The sequence below is a fragment of the Meriones unguiculatus genome, chromosome 1 (assembly GCF_030254825.1).
Source record: "Meriones unguiculatus strain TT.TT164.6M chromosome 1, Bangor_MerUng_6.1, whole genome shotgun sequence".
Lineage (NCBI taxonomy): Eukaryota > Metazoa > Chordata > Mammalia > Rodentia > Muridae > Meriones > Meriones unguiculatus.
In genome coordinates this window covers 123,623,324-123,629,327 of record NC_083349.1, presented here as the reverse complement: position 1 = coordinate 123,629,327, position 6,004 = coordinate 123,623,324, and positions in this window count along the sequence as shown.

The window sequence follows — 6,004 nt, the reverse complement described above, 5'->3', positions numbered from 1 at the left end:
TATTATGGCTTTGTAACAGTTGCATACACGTATTTTAAGGAACAGATGAATTTACTACTTTTTTGAAGTTTCTTGCTGTTTCTCTTTATGTAAAATGTAGTGGTGATACCGTATTTCTACATTGTGGTACACTTGCCTGGGGTGCCTGGCACTGTGTAAAATTGGACCATATTTCTCCAGATAGCCTCATGGGTCATCTCTTCCTCAGATGTAAATGATAATCTGATTAGGTGTCATGTGGAATAAAGTGGACATTTGAAAACTAGAAAAGCTAATTATGTGGTGATGAGTGCCTTGGCTGGTATGAAAATCTGCTTCAACTACATGAGCATTATAGTATCTAGTTTTCAGATAACCCACTTGGGAGCATTCTGCATACCATAAATTCATGCTTGGTTTTATAAATTATCAGCGATTACTTTTTAACCTGAGTTAGTTTGAAAAATGATTTTCAAGGCAACATAATGTGCAAAATGAGTATTGTAATTTTTTTGTGTCCCCCCACACACACATAGGGTTTCTCTGTGTGGCCTTGGCTATCCTGGGCTCACTGTGTAGACCAGGCAGGCCTCAAACTCAGAGATCCATCTGCCCTGCCTCCCCAAGTGCTGGCATCACAGGCCTGTACAACCTCACTAGGCTATCTTTGTACGTTTATGCTCTTCTAAAATAGGCAGGTGGAACGTTGCTGTGGATTTGTTCTCTGGCTTTCTATTTCTCTTCACTTTTTTTTTTTCTTGCTTTCCTTCTCTTTCAGAGTCTTCTGCATGCTAGAACATACCTTGTGTACATTCCCAGCTCCTTAAACTTGTTTCTTGAGGGAATCAAAAGACGGAATTTAATAGCGTTTAAATAAGGTTGGGATGGGGTGTAACTTGATGGTAGCCAGTCATTGTGCTTGCTTATAATCTCATCACTTGGGAAGGAGAGGCAGGCAGCTGCTATTGACCAGCCAGGGCTAACATGGTGACAGCTGGTTTCAAAACAAACCGTAATGGTAGAAAGCGTGTTTGCAATTCATAAGGGCACTTGAGTGCCAATTGTTGGACTCTCAACCTGCCAGCTGCCCGAGTAATGACATGTAGGCTATGAAAACTTGGCCTTAGCTTTGGCTTGTTCCCAACTAGCTCGTATAATTTAGATTAACCCATTTGGATTAATCTACATTCTGTCATGTGGCTCAGTACTGTATTTTCAGTTTCCTTCATGTCTGGCTGACAAATATCCCCTGAGATTCTTTCCCAGAGTTCCTGTCTCTTTCCAGAAGTCACACCTTCCTATCTTCCTTTGGTATATGCTGTCTGGCTCTTCATTAAACCATTCAGAAGGTGTTGAAACAGTCAGTAGCCAGGTGGTAGCAGCACAGGCCTTTAATCCCAGCACTTGGGAGGCAACTTGGTCTACATAGTGAGTTCCAGGATAGCCAAGGCTACACAGAAACCCTGCCTCCAAGGTGTTGTGATTGTTCTGAGGCTTGCTACCTCTGTCTGCTAATCTAGACCTAGAATGTTTTCAGCCTGTGAGACTTAATGGTGAATAGGCTTACCCTTTCTAGTTTGTGAACTCTAGCTGGCCGGTTCAACTCAGCTGTTCTGGCTTAAGCTCCTCTCCCAGCTAACCTATTCAATCTTGCTGTTTTTTCTTCTTTCTCAGCCTCTGATGGAATTGCTTTGCTTGGCCTCAAACTAATTCTAGCAACCTGCTCTATTCTTCTGGCTTCTCTGGCTCATTCTGTCTTCACCTGTGTCTAGCTTGTTCCCCAACCTGTCTCTGTAAAACTCTCCCGTTAAAACTCCTTTTCTCTCTCTCTCTCTCTCCACTGCTCTCCTAAATTCTCTTTTTCCTGTCTCTTGGTGAGAGTTGAGATACCCTACCCTGACTCATTTTGTCAAATCTTTCTCTGGTTTGTTACTCTGTGTGCTTCTCAATTAGATGTCACTTTCAAACAGCTGCTTCCCTTCTACCAAGCTAACTTTACCTTCATTGTTTATGATTAAGTGTGTGTCTGTATTCCAGGCAGAGTAGCCATGTCTGGATTAAAATCCCTCTAGACTCCTCCCTCCCTCCCTCCCACCCCGCTTCCTTTTAAAGACAGAAGATGGCATGCTAGTGAAGATGTTGACAAAATAGAGTCACTATACTGCTGGTAAGAAGAATAAACTAGTCTGGGACTGGAGAGATGGCTCAGTAGTTAAGAGCACTACCAAAGGACCCAGGTTCAATTTCTAGCACCCAGATGGCAGCTCACAAACTGTCTATAATGCCCATTCCAAGGGATCTGACACCTTCACACTAATACACATAAAATAAGGTTAAATAAATGAAATACTTAAAAAAATAAACTAGTCAACGTTAGAAGTCACTATAAAATTCTTTGTTTTCTTTTAAAGATTTATTATTTGGGGGCTGGAGAGATGGCTCAGTGGTTAAGAGCACTGTCTGCTCTTCCAGAGGTCCTGAGTTCAATTCCCAACAACCACATGGTGGCTCACAACCATCTATACCTTCTACTGCCCTCTTAGAGCACTAATATGTATAAATTAAGTAAAATATTTGAAACAAAAGGTTATTTGTACAGTATTCTGCCTGCATGTGTGCCTATAGGCCAGAAGAAGGCACCAGTCTATATATGGTTGTGAGCTACCATGTGGTTGCTGAGAATTGAACTCGGGACTTTTGGAAGAATAGCCAATGCTCTAAACCACTGAGCCATCTCTCCATCCCTTTTTTGGCACTTTCAGGACTGGGTTTCTCTGTATAGCCTTAGCTGTCCTGGATTTTGTAGACCAGGCTGGCCTTGAGCTCAGTGATCTGCCTGCCTCTGCCTCCCACAGTACTGGGATTACAGACATGCACCACCGCACCCAGCTAGCATAAAGATTTCTTTATACTAAAAGTTGGGGACTGGAGAGATGGCTCAACAGTTAACACTATTCTTCCAGAGGACCTAGGTTCAATTCCCGGCACCTACATGACAGCTTACAACTCCAGTTCCAGGGCATCCAACACCCTCACACAGACTACATGCAGGCAAAACACCATGGCCTTAAAACCACAAAGTTAAAAGTGCTTGATGCGACCCTGCTGTACTTCTGTATATTTACTCATGAGTCCCAAGTCAGTGTAACACAGACTTGAACATCATTGTTCCAGCCAATCCACAATAGACAAAGTACAGGGCTAAACTAGATGTCCAACATCAGGAATGGATAGAGAGATGCATATGTGCACAACGGAAAAAAATTTTCAACTTTAAAGAACAAATATTTTTTAGGGATATGGGTACAACTGTAAATGTGAACTAAGGCAACCTCAAAGTTCATTTTATATATGTATATAATATATTTTAATATATTTACATATATGTTTATATATAACTAGGGACAAATGACTAATGGGTATAAAGGGGAAATAGGCATGTGTATAAAATTTTTTTAAATTGGAATTAGCTTTGAATAGTGTCATAATTTTCTGATTGCTCTTTACCCTGACTATTCAAACTGGGAATTTGTATTTGTATTTCCATATAATACCAGTTCATCTTTGACTAGGGTAAAAGACAATAAGTTTTCCTCTAAATTGTTAGTAGGAAGGACTCAAATGTTTATGACTTAAATAATTGGAGAGTTGCCTTTTTTTCAAATAGTGAAAAATATTAGGAAGGGCATTTAAAAAACTTAATGTACAAAATAATTTGGGGATCAGAATTCTAGGTATCTTTAAATGCCCTGATTATTTATTGGGACAGGGTCTTGTAGGCTTTCTTTTTATTTGTTTTATTGGGGTTCTTATGCCTCTGCCCCCCTTCACCCCAATCTCTTCCAACACCAATTAGGAGAGAAAGAAGGTTAATGGGAGAGGGAGTGTGGTTCTCTTTTGATTACTTTGGGCTGGTAGGGTTGTTGGTTTCTTGGTGCAAGTCCAGTTTTCATAGTCAGGATATCTCCAACTTTTCATCAAACTGAAGTAACAGCAACCAGAAACATGGGGAGGGTTGAATAAAGTGAAAGTTTCTGCTTTGGAAACTCAGTTGTGTCATGTACATGTTTTTTGTTTTGGTCCCAAGTGTGGGATGTGGCAATGTCTCCCCCCACCCCTTGGAAAACAGCCCCGGTAAAAAGGTGAGTGATGTTTGTCAGCTGAAAATTACCTTGTATGAGGGGTGTGATTTTTGTGAGCTGGAATACATACTGTGTGGACTCTGAGAAAGGATAATAGAAGCCCACAAACAGTAACAGTAACAACGCTTTTGCATTGCTAAGGTTTGCAACACTTTGGATCCTTCTATGGTCTTTACAGAGAAATGCTCCAGAGACCTGTCCGTGTTGCTTTGGCGGAGTTTGGCCACTTCTGTTGATATGTTTCTGCTGCTTCTTTGCTGTTTGACTAGACTGCTGGTATTCTGTGTTTGGTAATCCCCAAAGAACCCATCGACCCATCAGCAGGAAGTAGCTAAAAGAGGAGCTTTCTGGGACAGCTTGGTGTATAACTAACTGAAACTTGCAGCCTGGTGGTTCCTAGTAGAAAGGACTGTAAGTAAGCCCTCTTCCTGTGGACTAGAAGTAGGTAATTCTTTCAAAAATCCCTGCTACCCAGTCACCCTGTGTGATCCTTCCTCACCACCCTACCCCAACAATAGCTTTTGCAAAATAGCAGACTTGGGTGTTGCCCAATTTCTACTGGCATCACTAGGGTTTTGTTTTTGCTTTTTTTCCTATCTGGAGTTAGTGCTAAGCATGCTTCCTCTAGTTTATCTCTGGGACCTTTTCACAGGGCCTGTGTTTGAGCCATTCTCCATAATCTGTGAGTTTTTTTGTCCAGATTTCTGGACCCCACCAAGAATCTTGGAATACTGACTTACTCGTAGATTGGAGACAGATGGCAACACCACAGCTTTAGAGCGAGGAAAATAGGATGAGTTAAGTAAGATGGTTTGACTGAGTGGTGGAGAGAGATGACCAGCCTGGAAGTCAGGCCCTCTGGCTTCCGTGTGTATTCACTAGAGTTTCTGTTATGGGTCAGAGACTGGTCAAATATTAGGTAGAATTTTTTTTTTACTATTTTATTTATTTATTATTTATACAGTGTTTTACCTGTATATGTGACAGCATGTATGCCTTCATGTCAGAAGAGGGCACCAGATCTCATTTTAGATGGTTATGAGCCACCATGTGGTAACTGGGAATTGAACTCGGGAACTTTGGAAGTATAACCAGTTCTCTTAACCTCTGAGCCATCTCTCCAGCCCCCAAAGTAGAATTTTGATCCACACGACTTTATAGCTGCCACCTTAACCAATGTTTCCCTTTTCTTAGCTATAAAAAGTGCACAGCCTCTGCTGCTTGTGAGCCAGTGCATGAAAGAATTTTCAAATGTACAGGACTGTGAGTGTTAGAAAGGAGGTATAATAGTTTGAGCATGGTAGCAAGCACCTGTACTCCCAGCTACTCAAGCAGAGCAGAAAGACCCTTTCTCGGCCAGGCATGGTAACACATCTATAATCTCAGCACTTTGGAGGCAGAGGCCATCCTTGCCTACATAGTAAATTCCCCGGCCAACCTGGGTTACATGAAACCCTCCAGTTGTAGAAAAGATCCTAAGCCAGAGGTGGTGGCCTTTAAATCCAGCACTTTAGAGGCAGAGGCAGGTGAATTTCTTGAGTTCAAGGCCAGTCTGGTTTACAAAGTAAGTTAGAGAACAGCCAGGACTACACAGAGAAACCCTATCTTAAAAAACAAAACAAACTGCTGCTCAAAATAAAACGCTCTTGGTGCAAAAGGTCCAGGGTACATCGGAAGAGCCTAATTTAGGACTAGAGTATTCTAATAAATAGAAAGCAGCCAACTACACCAAGAAATCCTATTGGCCTACATTGTCAAGGACACAGACACAAAAAGAAAATGACTAACTTGGGAATAAAAGGTTTGAAAAACTATTAAGCGGTGATTTTGTTTCTACTTAGCGTCCTCTGATGGAATACAGTGGGGGAAAGTTTTTCTGTTGA